Source organism: Mobula birostris, chromosome 4 (assembly GCF_030028105.1).
Source record: "Mobula birostris isolate sMobBir1 chromosome 4, sMobBir1.hap1, whole genome shotgun sequence".
Classification (NCBI taxonomy): domain Eukaryota; kingdom Metazoa; phylum Chordata; class Chondrichthyes; order Myliobatiformes; family Myliobatidae; genus Mobula; species Mobula birostris.
In genome coordinates, this window is record NC_092373.1 from 6,463,152 (window position 1) to 6,485,782 (window position 22,631).

At 45.5% G+C, this 22,631-nt stretch overlaps 1 protein-coding gene across 4 annotated transcripts in view; it reads right to left on the reverse strand.

Moving 5' to 3' along the window:
* Positions 1-22,631, reverse strand: part of LOC140196143 (traf2 and NCK-interacting protein kinase-like) — a 290,127-nt gene that overhangs the window by 176,769 nt on the left and 90,727 nt on the right. The gene's annotated exons all lie outside the window — the stretch shown is intronic.

Below are 22,631 nucleotides of genomic sequence, written 5' to 3' on the forward strand. Positions count from 1 at the left end.
GATCAAAATATTTCCCCATTCTGATGTTTGATCTATAACATGTGAACCTTTTTTCTGTAACAGGAGTGAGGAAAGAGGAGGAGAAGGAGAGAGGAGAGGAGACAGCAACAAAGAATAAGGGAGGGAGAGGACAGAACATAGCCTACAATTTTGTGCCAATATTTTAGACCTCTCTAAGTCCAATCTAACTTTTCCTTTCCACTTACCTTCTTTTCTCTCTCATACAGTACCTATAAAAAGTATTTCCACATTTGGAAGTTTTCATGTTTTATTGTTTTACAACATTGAATCACAGTGGATTTTTTTGATTTTTTTACACTGATCAGCAGAAAAAAATCTTCCATGTCAAAGTGAAAACAAATCTCTACTGAATGATCTAAATTAATAATGAATATAGAACACAAAGTAATTGATTTGCATAAGTATTCACCCCCTTTAATATGACACACCAAATCTTCACTGGTGTAGCCAATTGGTTTTAGAAGACCAATATTAAATGGAGATCTGTATTTGGAGACCTGTCTGCAGTCAAGGTGTTTTAATTAATTGTAGTAAAAATACTCGTGGGTCTGGAAGGACCAACTGCTGGCGAGTCAGTATCCTGGCAAAAACTACACCATGAAGACAAAAGAATATTCCAAGCAACTCCACAAAAAGGTTATTGAAAAGCACAAGTCAGGAGATGGATACAATAATATTTCCAAGTCACTGAATATCCCTTGGGAGTCCAGTTAAGTCAATCATCAAGAAATGGAAAGAATATGGCACAGCTGTAAATCTGCCTAGAGTTGGCCATCTTCAAAAACTGAGTGACCGTGCAAGAAGGGGACTAGTGAGGGAGGCCACCAAGAGACCTATGGCAACTCTGGAGGAGTTACAAGCTTCAGTGACTGAGATAGGGGAGACTACACATAGAACAACTGTTGCCCAGGTGCTTCACCAGTTGTAGCTTTATGGGAGAGTGTCAAAGAGAAATCCACTGCTGAAAAAAACTCACATGAAATCTCGGCTAGAGTTTGCCAGAAGGCATGTGGGAGACTCTGACGTCAGCTGGAAGAAGGTTCTATGGTCTGATGTAAACAAAATTAAGTTTTTTGGCCATCAGACTAAAGCTATATTTGGCATAAGCCAAACATCACACATTATCAAAAACACACCATCCCTACTGTGAAGCTTCACTGCAGCAGGCCCTGGAAGGCTTGTGAAGGTAGAGGGTAAAATGAATGCAGCAAAATACAAGGAAATCCTGGAGGAAAACCTGATGCAGTCTGCAAGAGAACTGTGACTTGGGAGAAGATTTGTTTTCCAGCAAGACAATGACTCCAAACATAAAGCCAAAGCTACACAGGAATGGCTTAAAAACAACAAAGTTATTGTCATGGAGTGGCTTAATCAGAGTCCAGTCGACAATTTGTGGCTGGACACGAAAAGGGCTGTTCACTCACGATCCCTGTGCAATCTGACAGCTTGAGCAGTTTTGTAAAGAAGAATGGGGAAAAATTGCATTGTCCAGATGTGCAAAGCTGATAGAGACCTATCCACACAGACTCAAGGCTGTAATTGCTGTCAAAGGTGCATCTACTAAATACTGACTTGAAAGGGGTGAGTAATTATGCAATAAATTATCTTGTGTTTAATAACTATAATAAGTTTAGACCAATTTGTAGAAATTTGTTTCACTTTGACACAAAAGAGTCTGTTGATCAGTGTCAAAAAAAGCCAAATTAAATCCACTATGATGCAATGTTGTAAAACAATAAAACATGAACACGTCCAAAAGTTTGGGTGGGGTGGGGGGGGGGGTGATGAATACTTTTTTAAGCAATGTAGATAGGTAGATACCTCATTGGCCCCAAAGGAAGTTACAGCAACACATTAGCATTACAGGTGCACAGATGTACTAATACTACAAGAGAAAAAAAGAACTTGATCGGTCAGGGCATCAAAGGATACGGCAAGAAGGCAGGTGTATGGGGTTGAGTGGGATCCGGGATCAGCCATGATGGAATGGCAGAGCAGACTCGATGGGCTGAATGGCCTAATTCTGCTCCTGTGTCTTATGGCTTAAGAATAAAAAATAAGTACCTCAATGCAAGAAGCATCAGGAACAAAGGTGATGAACTGAGAGCTTGGATACATACATGGAATTATGATGTAGTGGCCATTACAGAGACTCGGCTGGCACCAGGGCAGCAATGGATTCTCAATATTCCTGGATTTCAGTGCTTTAAAAGGGATAGAGAGGGCGGAAAAAGGGGAGGAGGGATGGCATTACTGGTCAGGGATACTATTACAGCTACAGAAAGGGTGGGGTAATGTAGAAGGATCCTCTTTTGAGTCAATATGGGTGGAAGTCAGGAACAGGAAGGGAGCAGTTACTCTACTGGGGGTACTCTATAGGCCCCCTGGTAGCAGCAGAGATACAGAGGAGCAGATTGGGAGGCAGATTTTGGAAAGGTGCAAAAATAACAGGGTTGTTGTCATGGGTGACTTTAACTTCCCTAATATTGATTGGCACCTAATTAGTTCCAAGGGTTTAGACGGAGCAGAATTTGTTAAGTGTGTCCAGGACGGATTCCTGTCACAGTATGTGGACAGGCCGACTAGGGGGAATGCCATACTAGATCTAGTACTAGGTAATGAACCGGGTCAGGTCATAGATCTCTCAGTGGGTGAGCATCTGGGGGACAGTGACCACCGCTCCCTAGCCTTTATAATTATCATGGAAAAGGATAGAATCAAAGAGGACAGGAAAATTTTTAATTGGGGAAAGGCAAATTATGAGGCTATAAGGCTAGAACTTGCAGGTGTGAATTGGGATGATGTTTTTGCAGTGAAATGTACTATGGACATATGGTCGATGATTAGAGATCTCTTGCAGGATGTTAAGAATAAATTTGTCCTAGTGAGGAAGATAAAGAATGGTAGGGTGAAGGAACCATGGGTGACAAGTGAGGTGGAAAATCTAGTCAGGTGGAAGAAGGCAGCATACATGAGGTTTAGGAAGCAAGGATCAGATGGGTCTATCGAGGAATATAGGGAAGCAAGAAAGAAGCTTAAAAAGAGACGGAGAAGAGCGAGAAGGGGGCATGAGAAGGCCTTGGTGAGTAGGGTAAAGGAAAACCCCAAGGCATTCTTCAATTATGTGAAGAAAAAAAGGATGACAGGAGTGAAGGTAGGACCGATTAGAGATAAAGGTGGGAAGATGTGCCTGGAGGCTGTGGAAGTGAGCGAGGTCCTCAATGAATACTACTCTTTGATATTCACCAATGAGAGGGAACTTGATGATGGTGAAAACAATATGAGTGAGGTTGATGTTCTGGAGCATGTTGATATTAAGGGAGAGGAGGTGTTGGAGTTGTTAAAATACATTAGGACAGATAAGTCCCCGGGTCCTGATGGAATATTCCCCAGGCTGCTCCACGAGGCAAGGGAAGAGATTGCTGAGCCTCTGGCTAGGATCTTTATGTCCTCGTTGTCTATGGCAATGGTACCAGAGGATTGGAGGGAGGCGAATGTTGTTCCCTTGTTCAAAAAAGGTAGTAGGGATAGTCCGGGTAATTATAGACCAGTGAGCCTCACGTCTGTGGTGGGAAAGCTGTTGAAAAAGATTCTTAGAGATAGGATCTATAGGCATTTAGAGAATCATGGTCTGATCAGGGACAGTCAGCATGGCTTTGTGAAGGGCAGATCGTGTCTAACAAGCCTGATAGAGTTCTTTGAGGAGGTGACCAGGCATATAGATGAGGGTAGTGCAGTGGATGTGATCAACATGAATTTTAGTAAGGCATTTGACAAGGTTCCACACGGTAGGCTTATTCAGAAAGTTAGAAGGCATGGGATCCAGGGAAGTTTGGCCAGGTGGATTTAGAATTGGCTTGCCTGCAGAAAGCAGAGGGTGGTGGTGGAGGGAGTACATTCAGATTGGAGGATTGTGACTAGTGGTGTCCCACAAGGATCTGTTCTGGGACCTCTACTTTTCGTGATTTTTATTAACGACCTGTATGTGGGGGTAGAAGGGTGGGTTGGCAAGTTTGCAGACGACACAAAGGTTGGTGGTTTTGTAGATAGTGTAGAGGATTGTCAAAGATTGCAGAGAGACATTGATAGAATGTAGAAGTGGGCTGAGAAGTGGCAGATGGAGTTCAACCCGGAGAAGTGTGAGGTGGTACACTTTGGAAGGATAAACTCCAAAGCAGAGTACAAAGTAAATGGCAGGATACTTGGTAGTGTGGAGGAGCAGAGGGATCTCGGGGTACATGTCCACAGATCCCTGAAAGTTGCCTCACAGGTGGATAGGGTAGTTAAGAAAGCTTATGGGGTGTTAGCTTTCATAAGTCGAGGGATAGAGTTTAAGAATCGCGATGTAATGATGCAGCTCTATAAAACTCTGGTTAGGCCACACTTGGAGTACTGTGTCCATTTCTGGTCACCTCACTATAGGAAGGATGTGGAAGCATTGGAAAGGGTACAGAGGAGATTTACCAGGATGCTGCCTGGTTTAGAAAGTATGCATTATGATCAGAGATTAAGGGAGCTAGGGCTTTACTCTTTGGAGAGGAGGAGGATGAGAGGAGACATGATAGAGGTATACAAGATAATAAGAGGAATAGATAGAGTGGATAGCCAATGCCTCTTCCCCAGGGCACCACTGCTCAATACAAGAGGACATGGCTTTAAGGTAAGGGGTGGGAAGTTCAAGGGGGATTTTAGAGGAAGGCTTTTTACTCAGAGAGTGGTTGGTGCGTGGAATGCACTGCCTGAGTCAGTGGTGGAGGCAGATACACTAGTGAAGTTTAAGAGACTACTAGACAGGTATATGGAGGAATCTAAGGTGGGGGCTTATATGGAAGGCAGGGTTTGAGGGTCAGAACAACATTGTGGGCCGAGGGGCCTGTACTATGCTGTACTATTCTATGTTCTAAGTTACCTTAAAAGTAAGATGTACAAGATTTCCAAGTCAAAGATTACAAGGATCTTTTAGGCAGCTGTCCCTAATGCATCTTCCACTACCACTACCCCTGGCTGTATGTTCCATGCACCCACCATTCCCTGTGTAAAAATTACTACCTCTGACAACCCTCTTTACTTTCCTCCAATCAGCTTAAAACTGTGCCCGTTGTATTAACTATTTACACGCTGGGGAAAAAGTCTCTGCCTGTTCACTCGATGTATAATGCTTATCTCTGTCAAGTCACCTCTCATCCTCCTTCGTTCCAAAGAGAAATGCCCTAGCTCGCTCACTGTATTAGACAAGGTCTCTAATCCAGGCACGTAGAACATTGGACAGTGCAGGTCCTTCTGCCCATGATGTTGTGCTGCCCTTTTAACGCACTCCTCCATCAACTTAATCCTCCGCTCCCATATCCTGCTCCTTGATCTTTCATTCATGTACCAACACCGAACGATCAGTATAAGATGGTACTGGCGAAGCCCACTCACTGCTTTTCAGCAGCAAGCAAAACAAAGTAAGCAACTAAATACTTTATTAATATCGATCACCGCAATCAATGGAGAGTCGAGGCAGAGTCGTGAAGAGCAGACGCCAGGCAGAGTGAAGGTCATGTGGGATCGAGGCAGAGTCAGGGCGAGCTGAGGTGAAGCTGACTCGAGACACCCCCAAGAGAGAAGAGAGACCCGAGGTTTGACCGACTTAAGCACTGGGCTCAATTGGAAAGGCTAGGTATAGTCCAAATCTTGACAGCGGGATCCAGTCCCCAGAGTGGTCTGAGATCAAAGAACGACCTGATGTTTGGACAATTTAAGGGCCAGGGCCAGACTGAAAAAGTCTGGGTGTTGGGACCACAGGCAAGTGACAGGACTGATCTGATCGGCTCTGCGCATTGTTCTGCGATGTTTACTCCGTTCGGTTCTGAACTGAGGTTGTGGCCTACTCCATCTGCAGTGATGCCTTGTTCGGTTCTGAAATGAGACCGTGGCCTACTCCATCTGCAGTGATGCCTTGTTCGGTTCTGAACTGAGGCCGTGGCCTGGTCCGTCTGCAGTGATGCCTTGTTCAGTTCTGAACTGAGGCCGTGGCCTGGTCCATCTGCAGTGATGCCTTGTTTCGGTACTGAACTGAGGCCGTGGCCTGGTCCATCTGCAGTGATGCCTTGTTTCGGTACTGAACTGAGGCCGTGGCCTGGTCCGTCTGCAGTGATACCTTGTTTGGTTCTGAACTGAGGCCGTGGCCTGCTTCGGTTCTGTGGATTCACTTTGTAAAACTTCAGTTCTGATTGCTATCGCTTACTTTTATTGCTTGCTTTTTTTCTCTGCACATTGGGTGTTTGATGGTCTTCTATTCTGTAACGGGTTCCTTAGGGCTGCTTTGTGGCTGCCTGTAAGGAGACGAATCTCAAGCTTGTCTAATGTCTACATACTTAAATAATGAATGTACTTTGAATCAAGTCAAGAGCACGAGAGATGTACCAGCAGCAGCTGAGAATGTGAAGGCATCTTTACTGAAAACGCTCGAAGTAGCCAGCTCAGCACGAGGTGTCCGAACAGTGATTCCGGCCGCAGAAAGTGTCAGTGACCATCAATCCATCTGTCAACACCCCTCCACGGCTCAACCTCTTAATCAAAAGGAGGAATCCAAGAAGATAAAAGTAAGGATGTAATGCTCAGGCTTGATAAGGCAGTGGTCAGACTGCACTACAGTTGTGGGCCCCTTGTGAAAGAAAGGATGTGCGGCATTGGACAGGGTCCAGAGGAGGTTTACGAGAATGACTCCAGGAAAGAAAGGGTTAATGTATGAGGAGCATTTAATGGCTCTGTGCTTGTATTTGCTGGAGTTTAGACGAATGTGGGGGGGGGGGTGGTGGAATCTCATTGAAACCTTTTGTATATTGAAAGGCCTAGATGGAGTGGACGTGGAGAGGATGTTTCCTATTGTGGGGCAGTCCAGGATGAGAGGACATCGATTTAGAACGGAGGGAGATGAGGGGGAATTTCTTTAGTCAGGGGGTGGTGAATGTGTGGAATTCATTGCCACAGATGGCTGTGGAGGTCAAGTCATTGAGTGTATTTCAGACATCCCACCTCTCCCGGAAATTCCGGGAGTCTCCCGTGTATTAATAGTGGCTTCCTGATGCCCACAAATTATATACAATATCACGGAAATCAATTTTTTTGAGAGCGTGCGACAGAAAGCAAGAGAGAGAGAGCGCAAGGGCGACCACAAGAGAGAGCACGCGCGCGAAGGAGCAAGAGAAAGCACGCGAGAGAGAGAGAAAGCAAGCCAGAGAGCGACAGCGAGCGAGCGAGCGAGAGAGCGGGCGAGAGAGAGCGAGCGAGCAAGCGAGAGCGCTTGAGAACGCGCGTGAGCGACCACAGAGAGAGAGAGCACGCCAAGGCAGAGTGTTCCAAAAAAAATATAAAACCTACTTCACCGCAGACTACACTAAAGTGTACCCCTGCCTAATAGGGGTCAAAATAATGACAGTGTTGCTCACTGCACTGTTTGCAATAGTGACTTTTCTATTGCTCATGGTGGGTTAAGACTGTAAAAGTCATGTTGAGGTGAGTTTAACAGGTGTCATTCATTCATTAGCATAGCTAACATTATTTAAACTAGCTGGCTGGCTGCTAAGGAGCCACTCATCCCACCTCTCCCAGAAGTTCCAGGAGTCTCCCGCAAATTGATGGTGCTACCTCCCTGAAATTAGTTCTTGCAGGGTGGGATGTCTGATATTTGAAGTGGAGACTGATCATTTCTTGGGTAGTCAAGGCATGAAAGGGCGAAGGCAGGAGGATACGGTTGAGAAGAATAATAAATCAGCCATGATGGAATACTGGAGCAAGTTCGATTGGCCGTATGACCTAATTGTGCTCCTATGTCTTGTGGTCTTCTCTCACCTCATCATAAGATAGTGAGTCACTGGAGACCCAATTTGGGCTAATACACTTCTCCCATCACCAAACCCTTTCAGCCAGAGACCAGCCCACAAGGGAGACACACAGAGGTGTAGCTAGTAGCACCACCACCTCACTGTGTCCCGGTTCAATTCTGACCTCTGTCGTCTGCGTGGAGTCTCACGTTAATCGCAGGTTTCAGGAGGGGGCAGTCGGGGGAACACACACCAGCCTCATTGTGGGGACAGCAGTGAAAAGGGTGTGCACTTTCAATTTCTTGAGCATTAACGTCTCAGAGGATCTGTCCTGAACCCAGTCATGAAGGGGGCACACCAGTAACTGTGCTTCATTTGCAGTGTGAAATGGTTTGGGTATGACAAGATGTACTGCGAAGAGCATTCTGTCTGGTATGGAGGGTGCGCAGCATGCACTGCACGGGATCGGAAAAAGCTGCAGAAAGTTGCAAACTCGGCCAGCTTCATCGTGGACACTGGCCTCCCCACCATTGAGGCCATCGTCAAGAGGCAGTGCTTCAGGGAGGCACAGTAGCTAGTGGTTAGCACAACACTTTACAGCACATGCGACTGTGCTCAATTGCTGCTGCTGCTTTTAAGCAGTTTGTACATTCTCCCTGTGAAGATGTGGGTTTCCTCTGGGTGTTCTGGCTTCCTCCCATAGTCCAACGATATCCCCGTTGCAGGGTAACTGATCGTTGTACGTTGTCCTGTGATCAGGTTTGGATTAAATTGGTGCTTGCTGGGTAGTGTGGCTCAGAAGGCCTGAAGGGCCGGTTCCATGCTGTATTTCAATCAATCAATCAATCGATCAGTCAACAGATACATAAAGAAAGCAAGGTGGCATTCATCACTAAGAACCCTCAGCATCTGGACATGCCTCCTTCTTATTACCACCATCGCGGCGGGGGGGGGCGGGGGGAGGGTGCGGGGGAGGTATAGGAGCCTGAAGAACCACACTCAGTGCTTTAGGACAGCTTCTTCACCTCCACCATCAGCTTTCTAAACAGTCTATGAACCCATGAACAGTAACACTGGGTTCCTTGTTTTCGAACATACAACAAAGAACATAGAACATTAGAGGCCCTTCAGGCCACAGCGCAGTTCTGACCTTCTAACCATGTAACCATTACAGCACGGAAACAGGCCATCTCATCCCCTCTAGTCCGTGCTGAACTCTTACTCTCACCTAGTCCCACTGACCTGCACTCAGCCCATAACCCTCCATTCCTTTCCTGTCCATATAGCTGTCCGATTTAACTTTAAATGACAACATCGAACCTGCCTCAACCACTTCTACTGGAAGCTCGTTCCACACAGCTACCACTCTCTGAGTAAAGAAGTTCGCCCTCATGTTACCCCTAAACTTTTGCCCCCAACTCCTAACTCATGTCCTCTTGTTTGAATCTCCTCCACTCTCAATGGAAAAAAGCCTATCCACATCAACTCTATCTATCCCCCTCATAATTTTAAATATCAAGTCCCCCCTCAACCTTCTACGTTCCAGAGAATAAAGACCCAACTTGTTTAACCTTTCTCTGCAACTCAGGTGATGAAACCCAGGTAACATTCTTGAAAATCTTCTCTGTACTCTCTTTATTTTGTTGACATCTTTCCTATAATTCAGTGACCACACCTGTACACAATACTCCAAATTTGGCCTCACCAATGCCTTGTACAATTTCAACATTACATCCCAACTCCTATACTCAGTGCTCTGATTTATAACGGCCAGCATATCAAAAGCTTTCTTCAGTACCCTATCCACATGAGATTCCACCTTCAGGGAACTATGCACCATTATTCCTAGATTCCTCTGTTCTACTGCATTCTTCAATGCCCTACCATTTACCATGTATGTCCTATTTTGATTAGTCCTACCAAAATGTAGCACCTCATATTTATAAGCATTAAACTCCATCTGCCATCTTTCAGCCCACTCTTCTAACTGGCCTAAATCTCTCCGCAAGTTTTGAAAACCTACTTCATTATCCACAACTCCACCTATCTTAGTATCATCTGCATACTTAGTCATCCAATTTACCACCCCATCATCCAGATCATTAATATATATGACAAACAATATTGGACCCAGTACAGATCCCTGAGGCACACCACTAGTCATCAGCCTCCAATCTGACAAACTCTAACATAGTCGAGAATTTTGCAGTACTTGTTTTGTAATTTACAGTAATTTCATGCCTTTCAAACACAGAAGTTTCCAAGCCCTTCAGCCTACAATGTTGTGCCAACATATTCTAAGAAAAACCTAACCCTTCCCTCCCACATAGCTTCCATTGTTCTGTCATCCATGTGCCTGTCTAAGTTTGTTAAATGCCCCCAATGTACTACTGCCACAGAAGAACAAATTTCACTGCATAAACACACGAGACTCTCCAGATGCTGAAAATCCAGAATAATACGCACAAAATGCTGGAGGAACTCAGCAGGGCAGGCAGCATCTGTGGAGCGGAATAAACAGTTGACATTTCAGGCAGAGACCTTTTATCAGGTCTCTTATTCTGGCACCTTCTCCCTTCCTCTCCACTTCTAAATATGAGATTCTGCAGATGCTGGAAATCTAGAACAACATACACAAAATACTGGGGGAACTCAGCAGGTCAGGCAGTAACTATGGAAATGACTCACAAAGTGTCGCTTTGTGCTGATGACCTTTTGCTCTACATTTCTAATGTGGAGTCTTCGTTACCTTCCGTACTTTCTTTACTCTCCTGCTTTAGTCAGTTTTTAAGGATATGAATTTAACTTTCATAAGAGTGAACTTTTTCCTTTGAATAATTTGGTATTAGTTAATACTAACCTCTTTAAAAATTGTAAGAAATCAATTTACTTATTTGGGTGTAACAATTACTAGGAATTATAAATTCCTTTTTAAAGAAAATTTTTTTACACTTCTGAATTATGTTAAGAAGGCACTATCAAATTGGTAACCCCTCTCTTTATTGTTGATTGGCCAAATTAATTCTATTAAAATGAATATTTTGCCTAAATTTTTATATTTATTTCAGGCTGTACCTGTTTTTATTCCTAAATCCTTTTTTGATTCTCTGGATTCTATTATATCTTCGTATATATGGAAAAATAAAATTTCTCGATTAAATAAAGTTCATCTTTAAAAAGCTAAAAAGAATGGAGTTTTAGCCTTACCCAATTTTAGGTTTTATTACGGGGCAGTCAACATACGGAATCTTACATTTTGGTCATATTATATTAATCGAGAGGTCTGTCGGTCTGGGTTTCTTTAGAAGCTAATTCTGTAATAAATTTTCTATCATTTCTCTTCTCGGATCCTCAATTCCTTTATCTTTAAGTAATTTAACTGATAATTTTGTAGTTAAACACACTTTGAGGATTTGGGTACAACTTAGAAAATATTTTGGTTTATTGAGTTTTACACTTTCAAGTCCCATTTTTTCTAACTTTTTTTTTATACCTTCTATGACTGATGTAGATTGGGTATTAAATGTTTTTTAGGATTTGTCTGTTGGAGATAGTCTCTCTTCATTTGAACAATTGTCAGCTAAGTATAGCCTACCCAAAACCCACATTTTTCGATATTTACAAGTTAGAGACTTTGTGCATTCTCAAGTACATACATTTCCTAAAAGTCCATATAAGAGTTTACTTGATACAACTTTTAATTTGAAACTCTTCCATAATGGATCTATATTTTATATCTATGGTATGTTGTTGGGAATGAGAAATACTCCTTTAGACAAAATTTAAAAACTCTGGGAACAAGATCTACAGATTCCAATTTCTGAGGATACTTGGAATGAAGTTTTTAAATTGGTTAATACCTCATCGTTTTGTGCCCGTCATTCCCTTCTTCAATTTAAAGTGGTTCATAGGGCCTACATGACTAAAGATAAGCTGTCTCATTTTTATTTGGATATTATCTCCCTACTGTGATAGATGTAACAATGGAGAAGCTTCACTAATTCATATGTTTTGGACTTGTCCGAGTCTTGAAAAATATTGGAAGGAAGTATTCCAAACTTTTTCGGTGCTTTTTGAAGTAAATTTTAAACCTAATCCTTTGACTGCCTTATTTGGTATTGTTGGAGGAGATGATATTATTTTGGAGACACATGATCTGCATATTTTGGCCTTTATTTCTCTTACAGCCAGGAGGACATTGTTGTTTAAATGGAAGCCACTTCACCCACTCATACTCATTGGTTACATGATGTTTTGTCATGCTTAAATTTAGAGAAGATTCGCTGTTCAATTTCTGAACCTAGACAGGATTTTTTAACATTGTGGGGACCTTTTTTTGAATTATTTTCAAAATCTATGATTTGCTATTAAGCACAGATGTTGGCTAACAAAATGTTTTATTATATGAGAAGGATTTTTTCCTTTTCTTTTTTCTATCCAAACAGCTGTTTCTTTTTCTGGTAGTGGGTTTTGATTTTTTTTGTATAATAAAATCTCTTTTCAATGTTATGTTTAAATTTAATGTACACAGATATGGGGTAATGAGACTATATTTGCAATTTCAATATATTGTAATCGATATATATTACATATCCTACCGTACTGTGTATTTTTTATGTAACAAATCAATAAAAATATTGAAAAAGAAAGAAAAAAAAAAGGAAATGAATGAACAGTCGACGTTTTGGGGTGAGACCCCTCATCAGGACTTGAAGAAAATTCATTTCGTACAAGTCTCTGACAATAAACACAATGAAACGTAATTTGGATTTTGCTGCAGAAAGGCACAAAGTAGTTCAAAGTTCAAAAGAAAATGTATTATCAAAGTACAATGACAGTGCAATGGTACCAATGACATAGGAAGGAAAAGAAATGAGGTCTTGAAGAGAGAATTTAGAGAGCCAGGCAAAAAGCGAAGGAGCAAGACCTCCAGGATAGTAATTTCTGGATTGCTGCCTGTGCCACGCGCGAGTGAGGGTAGAAACAGGATGATTTATCAGATAAAGGTGTGACTGAGAACCTGGTGCAGGAGGCAGAGTTTCAGGTTCTTGGATCATTGGGATCTCTCTGAGGGAGGTATGACCTGTACAAAAGTGACAGGTTGCACCTGAACCCAAGGGGGACCAATATTCTCGTGGGCAGGTTTGTTAGAGCTGTTGGGGAGGGTTTAAACTAATTTGGCAGGGGGTGATGGGAATCAAGATAGGATAGATGGTAAAAGAGCAAAGATAGTGTGCAGCCAGACTGTCTGGAAGGGCAGGCTGATGTAATTGCAGCCTGCAGGGTGAGTATCAGTGCATTAGGGATGTGGAATCCTGAAGGGTAGCAATGCAGTACTCAGAGTGTTATACCTCAGTGTACGGAGTATAGGAAATAAGGTGGATAAGGCAGTGGCACGGCTCTGCTGGTTAAGAATGGCATCAAAAAAGTGGAAACGTGTGACAGATTCCAACATGCGGGTCGATTGGGAAAATCAGGTCAGTAATGGATCTCAGGAGAGTCAGCTTGTTGAAAGCCTATGAGCAGAGCCGGATTAACCTAGCAGCAGAAGTAGCATTTGCCACCGGCCCTGCATTTTCGAGGGCCCCGCCCGCACTAAATGCTTGCAAGCTGCAGTCTGGTGAAATCGGCATCTCACCATATTCTCACGACTGTGAGAGTGAGTTTTGGGTAGACGATTCATTTACACTTAAATAAATGACTTCAGCCATCAGTTTTCTGTTCTTTGACAAAGTACTGTGGATTGAGTTCACGTAACATACCAAATAATGTATTATGGATTTTAACGTGCATTCCTAAAGGCCATGAATGCCAGCTTAGGCATACTGGTGCCGGTAGAATGAGTTTAATCAAAAGATGTGACAACTTCAAAGAATTATCTACACTTGTAACTATGAACTATCCTTTGTGTTCAGCAAATAAATATCGAGCCTCAATCACAAGGCGGTTAGACCTGTTCTGCCAGGAGTCTCTGCCTGCTGTAACCTAGTTTTATCGAATAAGGAAACTGCCTTGTACCTACCGGTGATGCAACGCTCTGTGATTTCATCTACACCACAGCAACGAGGATCTGGCAACGCTGCTGTTTTCATGTGGCGGGAGCTGCATGCTGCATGGTACAGTACGTGTGTGCAAGCGGGTGTTGGTTCCTTGCTGTGTCATGGTGACCTTTGTGCTATCTCCCACGCTCCCAAGCCGCTGCAGCGAGCACGGTTACCGTGCACCCTCCAGCGACGCCGCGGTGAGTCTACAACAAGGGACGTGCGACTCAACAGTTTTATGTGACCCAGTTCATGATTCCTCATTTTCAAAACTGAAAAGGGTTAAAAATGAACGAAGGAGCACCATGGGTCAAAGCAGATTGAACAATCTCACTCTAATGAGCATTGAACATGAACTTCTGCGAGAAATAGACATTTCCAGTATCATCAACAAATTTGCTCATGCTAAATCTAGAAAATCTAACTTCTAAATTGTAGTATTGTTACTTTTGACATTTGAAATTGATACCTACATGTAAGTAATACTATTACTGAAGTGTCAGACATTTGTCGTGTTATCTGGCTGTATAGCAAATTAAAAAATGGAATTACTTTACAATGCAAGTCAATAATTCATGTTATAATACTTATGTGCATTTTTAAAATTTAGAGCCCCTTTATAACATTTGCTACAGGCCCCGCACTAGCTTCATCCGGCCCTGCCTATGAGATGGCTTTTTAAAGCAGTTTGTCATTGAGCCTACTAGGGGATCAGCGATACTGGATTGGATGTTATGTAATGAACCAGAGGTGATTAGGGAGCTTTAGGTAAAAGATCCACCAAGAGGCAGTGATCACAATATGATTGAGTTTCTCTTGAAATTTGATAGGGAGAAAGTAAAGTCTGACGTAGCAGTATTTCAGTGGAGTGTAAAAGGAAATTACATTGGTATGAGAGAGGAGCTGGCCAAAGTAAATTGGAAGGAGATGCTGGTAGGGGTGATAGTAGAACAGCAATGGTGTGAGTTTCTGGGGAAAATGAGGAAGGTGCAGGACAGATACATTCCAAAAATGAAGAAATACTCCAATGACAAAATAGTACAATTCTGGCTGACAAGGGAAGTCAAAGCTAATGTAAAAACAAAAGAGAGGGCATACAACAAAGCAAAAATTAAAGGGAAGATAAAGGATTGGGAAGCTTTTAAAACCCAACAGAGAATAACTAAAAGAATTATTAGGAGGGAAAAGATGAAATATGAAAGCAAGCTTACAAACAATATCAAATTGGATAGTAAAAGCTTTTTCAAGTAGGTAAAAAAACAAAAGAGAGATGAGGGTGGATATAGAACTGCTAGAAAATGAGGCTGGAGAAATAATAACAGGGGCCAAGGAGATGGCAGATGAACTAAATGTGTATTTTACATCAGTCTTCACTGTGGAAAACACTGGCAGTGTGCCAAATGTTGAAGGGTGTGAAGGAAGAGAAGTAAGTGCAGTTACCATTACAAGGGGGAAAATGCTCAAAAAGCCGAAAAACTCAAGGGTACATAAGTCACCCGGACCAGATGAACTGCACCCTAGGGCTCTAAAAGAGGCAGTGGTTGAGTTTGTGGAGGCATTAGTAATGATCTCTCAAGAATCATTGGACTCTGGCATGATGCCAGAGGTCTGGAAAATTGCAAATGTCACTCCACTCTTTAAGAAAGGAGGGAGGCAGCAGAAAGGATATTATAGACCAGTTAGCCTGACCTCAGTGGTTGGGAAGATGTTGAAGTCAATTGTTAAAGATGAGGTTATGAAATAGTTGGTGACACAGGACAAGACAGGACAAAGTCACCATGGTTTCCTTAAGGGAAAATCTTGCCCGACAAACCTGTTGGAAATCTTTGAGGAGAATACAAGTAAGATAGATAAAGGGGATGCAGTGGATGTTGCATGTTTGGACTTTGACAAGGTGCCACACATGAAGCTGCTTACCAAGTTAAGAGCCTAAGGCATTACAGGAAAGTTACTGGCATGATTAGAGCATTGGCTGATTGGTAGGAAGCAGCCAGTGGGAATTAAATGATCCTTTTCTGGTTGGCTGCCAGCAACTAGTGGTGTTCTGCAGGGGTTGGTGTTGGGACCACTTCTTTTTAAACTGTATATCAATGATTTAGATGATGGAATAAGTTTGTAGATGATACAAAGATTGGTGGCGGGGCAAATAGTGTTGAGGAAACAGGTAGGCTGCAGAAGGACTTAGATTAGCAGAATGGGCAAGTAAATGGCAAATGAAATACAATGTTGGAAGATGCATGGTCAAACACTTTGGTAGTAGAAATAAATGCACAGACTATTTTCTAACAGTGAGAAAATCCAGAAATCTGAGATGCAAAGGGACTTTGGAGTCCTTGTGCAGAACACCCTGAAGGCTAACTTGCAGGTAGAGTCAGTGGTGAGGAAGGTAAATTCAATGTTAGCATTCATTTCCAGAGGTCAAGAATACAAGAGCAGGGATGCGATACTGAGTCCTTATAAGGTACTGGTGAGGCCTCACCTTGACTATTGTGAACAGTTTTGGTCTGGGGCTGAATGCATGACTTGGATCCAAACACCGCCAATCCAAATGGACATTTCGATCTGGAGCTGAAAGCGCGACTTGGATCCAAACACCGCCAATCCAAATCGACGTTTCGATCTGGAGCTGAAAGCGCGACTTGGATCCAAACACTGCCGATCCAAATGGACATTTCGATCTGGGTCCAAACGCCGCCGAGCCAAATCGACCTTTTGATCTGGGGCCAAATGCGCGACTTGGAGCCAAACACCACCGATCCAGGCCTAATGCCCCTGGATTAATTCCACCTGGGACCAAAGGCACCAATCCAGCTGCCCACTGTCTCATGCCGAGCCATCGCTGACAGCCTCCACATTCACCTTGATGCTTCAATCTTCCTCGCCGCTTCAAGACGGAGTTGTTCATGACGCCGTGCCTCACCTCTGGTCTTTTCCACGAGTCAGCTTGTGCTCTCAGACCCTTTCAGCTCCCGTTTCTGATCTACAGGAGGCAGCTCTCCGGACACAGCACAGCACTGGATCCCTTGATCGAGTTCCAAACTGTACGTCACAGGCTCCAACAGATTCCGTATCACCAACAAGACAAAAGGAAGAAGCAGAAGGTGCAGAAAAAGTGAAACAATTGGGAAGTTTGGATGATGTTGCCCATGGAATCATCTTTGACTGGAAGACTGGAATAAATAACTAGAACATGAGATAACGAGATTAAAAGTCCTTAAAGTGAGATCATTGGTTGTGGGAACATCTCAATGGATAGGCAAATACAGGTCATTACCCCCTTTTGATCAAGATCCTGATGGTTGAGGGGTAGTAACTATTCCTGAACTTCATGGTGCAAGTCCGGGGTCTCTTGTACCTTCTACCTGATGGCAGCAGTGAGAGAAGGGTTGGGTGATGAGGATCTTCAATGATGGATACTGCTTTCCTATGACAGCATTTCAGATGTGGTCCATGCTTGAGAGTCCGAGAAGGAACGAGTAATGAGGACATCAGTCCTGCCCCTTTGTCATTTCCTGTCAGTCACCTTATGTGCAGACACTCCAGTGCCTAGCATCACTTTATGGACACACAATCAAATCTGAGTATAGAAGCTACCATAAGTATTTGTATAACAGAACAAACAAGAGAAGAGTCCTGCTGAAGGGTCTTGGCCCGAAACATCGTCTGTACGCTTTACCTAGATGCTGCCTGGCCTGCTGAGTTCCTCCAGCGTTTTATTGTGTTGCTCGGATTTGTATTTATATTTATTGTCTTTTGTTATGTAATGCCCTGGTTAAGATTTCTCTTGCTTTGCTGTGAAGTAGTTTGTATTAGCAGCTTTCTTTAAAATCAGTGTGCTCTGCTGGTAAGTGTGTTTTCGCTTCGGCTCTGATAGATCACATGTTGTCCAACTTCAGTATGTGAGTCAGCCAATCAGGATGGTGGGGGAGAGTTTTCTGAAGTGCAGTGGTCTGGTTCGCGGGCTTTTGGCGGGAGCTGCAGAGCGGGACAAGACGTAAGATGCCGCAGAATGCCACTGGAAGGAGAATGCTCATTGCACAAGGCGCTTTGTGCAGATGAATGCCTCAAGGGAGGAAGGGCCAATACCCCAAGAGAGAGCCAGATTGTTCGAGTTGGACCTCAAGGGAAGTTTGGAATGTGGTATGTGCTTTATGCAGACCGTGGGTCTAGCGCACGAGTAAAAGACAACTCCAGTATGAGCTCCAACGGTCTCGTGCACATTGGACTGGTCTCTGTGGTGGGCCCTTTTCTTCTCCCATTAACTGTTTCATAAAGCTGAACTTTGTAGTTTCTTTATAAGTTTATGCGGTGTATGATCTGTTATTTCTGGCTGACCAACAATGCTGTATGGGCAATATTTACACAGCATTCACCAAAATCGAGGTTTCTTTAATCGGAACACCATGGTGTTCCTGTTTGGTTGAACCACAAATCATACCGACCCTGGAAGTACGTTGTTTATGAAAGGTGGCCTCCTCACCACTGAGTCACGTGGCTGTAGCACAGTTAGCTAACGAGCCAAGTTTGTCTGAGCCCAGCGAGAGAGTTACAGTTATTATTCTGTTCTTTATCTTATTGTGTTTTTTTTTTGTGCTGCATTAGATCCAAAGTAACAATTATTTCATTCTCCTTTACACTTGTGTACTCTCTTGAACAAGAGAAATCCGCAGATGCTGGAGGGACTCGGCCTGAAAGTGCAGCTATATAGGACCCTGGTCAGACCCCACTTGGAGTACTGTGCTCAGTTCTGGTCGCCTCACTACAGGAAGGATGTGGAAACTATAGAAAGGGTGCAGAGGAGATTTACAAGGATGTTGCCTGGATTGGGGAGCATGCCTTATGAGAATAGGTTGAGTGAAGTCGACCTTTTCTCCTTGGAGCAACGGAGGATGAGAAGTGACCTGATAGAGGTGTACAAGATGATGAGAGGCATTGATCGTGTGGATAGTCAGAGGCTTTTTCCCAGGGCTGAAATGGCTAGCATGAGAGGGCACGGTTTTAAGGTGCATGGAAGAAGGTACAGAGGAGACGTCAGGGGTAAATTTTTATGCAGAGAGTGGTGAGTGCGTGGAATGGGCTGCTGGCGATGGTGGTGGACGCGGATACGATATGATTTTAAGAGACTCCTGGACTGGTACATGGAGATTATAAAAATAGAGGGCAATGGGTAACCTTAGGTCATTTCTAAGGTAACGACACGTTTGGCACAGCTTTGTGGGCCAAAGGGCCTGTATCGTGCTGTAGGTTTTCTACATTTCTATGAAACGTCGACTGTATGCTTTTCCATAGATGCTGCCTGGCCTGCTGAGTTCCTCCAGCATTTTGTGCGTGTTGCTTAAACAATCTTGAATCTTCAGTACAGAGAGCAGGAACAAGTGCAGCAGCCTCTCTCTTTACCAGGGCATTGTCTCCAGCAGATGGCCTGTTCGCCTGTATAATTAGAAGCTGCAATTACACAGGCCATGGCACTGTACTCAAAGCTTTGCTTCTGAACGACATGTGAGCCTGAAGCTGCCCACAGCACAGCCGAGTTCACTAATTCAATGTGTCATTAAGTTTTCACTCTTTTGTTGCTGTTGGGGCTGAGAAACGTCTGAACCAAGTGCAATAAACAGCTCTGTAGGACGGGGCATCACTCCAATCCCAGAGAGAAGGGTCTTTCTGGTTACGACCCCCAGGTCCAATCCAGGATTAGTCACAAGCCAGTCGCAGAAAAGTGGGAGCACTTGCTTAACCAAATCGTCCGTCTGATCCACAGAACATGGAACACAACAGCACAGTACAGGCCCTTCAGCCTATGATGCTGTACTGACCTTTTAACCGACTCGAAGATGAATCTAACCCTCCATTTTTCTTTCATCCATTTGCCTATCAAAGAGTCCCCTAATCTCCCACCCCCCAGCAGAACATTCCACGCACCCACCACACTCTAAGAAAATCCATCTCTAACACAAAACAATACAGCACAGTACAGGCCTTTTGGCCCGCACGGTTGTGCTGACATTTTAACCTGCTCAAAGATCAATCTAACCCGGGGGTTCCAACCTGGAATCCACCAACCCCTTGCTTAATGAGATTGGTCTATGGCATCAAAAAGGGTTGGGAACCCCCGATCTAACCTTAGGACAGAAGGAGGCCATTCGGCCCGTCAACTTTTCCCCAATTCCATCATGGTCTGTCAACCCCATTCTCCTGCCTTCTCCGGAAATTTTCAATGCCTTTGCTAATCAAGAACTTATCAACCTCTACTTTAAATATACCCAGTGACTCAGCCTCCACGGCCACCTGCGGCAATCAGTTCCACCCACTCACCATAGTCTGGGTAAAGAAATTCCTCCTCGTGTTTATGATTCAGATTCACTCCGGGAATAGTCCCAAGCCAAATGTAAGAAGATGCTTACCCAAGGCATCCCTCTCTGATCCATAGAACATCGAACAGTGCAGCACAGTACAGGCCACGGTAATGTGGTGGCCAGCACAACACTTTACAGCAGGGGTCCCCAACCTTTTTTGCACCACGGACCGGTTTAATATTGACAATATTCTTGCAGACCGGCCGACCGGGGAGGTGGGGGGGGGATGTTCATGTAGGGTTAAACTCACCTCAACATGACTTTTACAGATAGGGTTGCCAACTTTCTCACTCTCGAATAAGGGTCAAAAGTAGTAGTCAAATCCCGGGATACTTCACCCCAGGAAAGACTACCATGACCAGGAAGGCTTGCGCGGGCACCTGTGTGTGCATGCGTGACGTGCACGCAGACATGCGCATGTGCTTACGTGCCGATTTTTCCCCACACACATCGGTTTTGCCTTCATCTTCCTGACTATACTGTACATACATTATTTCTACTTTATATAGGCTGTGTATTTATCATATCATTCCTGCTTTCACTATATGTTAGTGTTATTTTCGGTTTTGTGTGTTATTTGGTATGATTCGGTAGGTTATTTTCTGGGTCTGGGAACACTGAAAAATTTTTCCCATATAAATTAATGGTAATTGCTTTTTCACTTCACGTCTTTTGGGCACAAAAGGTTTCATAGGAACACTCTACCTTAGCGGGGGAAATATGGGACAAGGGCGGTCCCATATGGGACAAACCAATTTAGCCCAATATACGGGATGTCCCGGCAAATACGGGACAGTTGGCAAGAGGTGAGAGGGTTGAGGGGGGTGAGGGGGAGGGAGAGTGCGGGGAGAGTGCGGGGGAGAGGGGGGGAGAGGGGGGAGATGGAGAGAGGGAGGGGGGAGATGGAGAGAGGGAGGGGGGGAGATGGAGAGGGGAGGGGGAGAGATGGAGAGGGGGAGAGGGAGGGGGAGAGGGAGGGGGAGAGGGAGGGGGAGAGGGAGGGGAGAGGGAGGGGAGAGGGAGGGGAGAGGGAGGGGGAGAGGGAGGGGGAGAGGGAGGGGGAGAGGGAGGGGGAGAGGGAGGGGGAGAGGGAGCAAGCATCACATACAGACAGTGGTGGGTGAGAGAGTGAGGGGGAGAGGGGGAAGGGGGGAGGGGGAAGGGGGGAGGGGAGAGAGAGAGGGGAGGGGGAGAGAGAGAGAGGGGAGGGGGGAGAGAGAGAGAGGGGAGGGGGGAGAGAGAGAGAGGGGAGGGGGGAGAGAGAGAGAGGGGAGGGGGGAGAGAGAGAGAGGGGAGGGGGGAGAGAGAGAGAGGGGAGGGGGGAGAGAGAGAGAGGGGAGGGGGGAGAGAGAGAGAGAGGGAAGGGGGGAGAGAGAGAGAGGGGGGAGGGGGAGAGAGAGAGAGGGGAGGGGGAGAGAGAGAGAGGGGAGGGGGGAGAGAGAGGGAGGGGAGGGGGGAGAGAGAGGGAGGGGAGGGGGGAGAGAGAGGGAGGGGAGGGGGGGGAGAGAGAGGGAGGGGAGGGGGGGAGAGAGAGGGAGGGGAGGGGGGGAGAGAGAGGGAGGGGAGGGGGGGAGAGAGAGGGAGGGGGGAGAGAGAGAGGGAGGGGGAGAGAGAGAGGGAGGGGAGAGATGGAGAGAGGGAGGGGAGAGATGGAGAGAGGGAGGGAGGGGAGAGATGGAGGGAGGGAGGGAGGGGAGAGATGGAGGGAGGGAGGGAGGGGAGAGATGGAGGGAGGGAGGGAGGGGAGAGATGGAGGGAGGGAGGGAGGGGAGAGATGGAGGGAGGGGAGAGATGGAGAGGGGAGGGGGAGAGATGGAGAGGGGCGAGGGAGGGGGAGAGGGAGGGGGAGAGGGAGCGGGAGAGGGAGCGGGAGAGGGAGCAAGCATCACATACAGACAGCGGTGGGTGAGAGAGTGAGGGGGAGAGGGGGAAGGGGGGAGGGGGAAGGGGGGAGGGGGGAGGGGGAAGGGGGAGGGGGAAGGGGGAGGGGGAGGGGGAGGGGGAGGGGGAAGGGGGAAGGGGGAAGGGGGAAGGGGGAAGGGGGAAGGGGGAAGGGGGAAGGGGGAAGGGGGAAGGGGGAAGGGGGAAGGGGGAAGGGGGAGCGGAGAGAGAGAGGGGAGGGGGGAGAGAGATAGGGAGGGGGGAGAGAGATAGGGAGGGGGGAGAGAGGTAGGGAGGGGAGGGGGGGAGAGAGAGGGAGGGGAGGGGGGGAGAGAGAGGGAGGGGAGGGGGAGAGAGAGAGAGGGGAGGGGGAGAGATAGGGGGGAGGGGGAGAGATAGGGGGAGGGGGAGAGGGAGGGGGAGGGGGAGAGGGAGCAAGCATCACATACAGACAGCGGTGGGTGAGAGAGTGAGGGGGAGAGGGGGAAGGGGAGAGGGGGAAGGGGGGAGGGGGGAGAGAGGGGGGA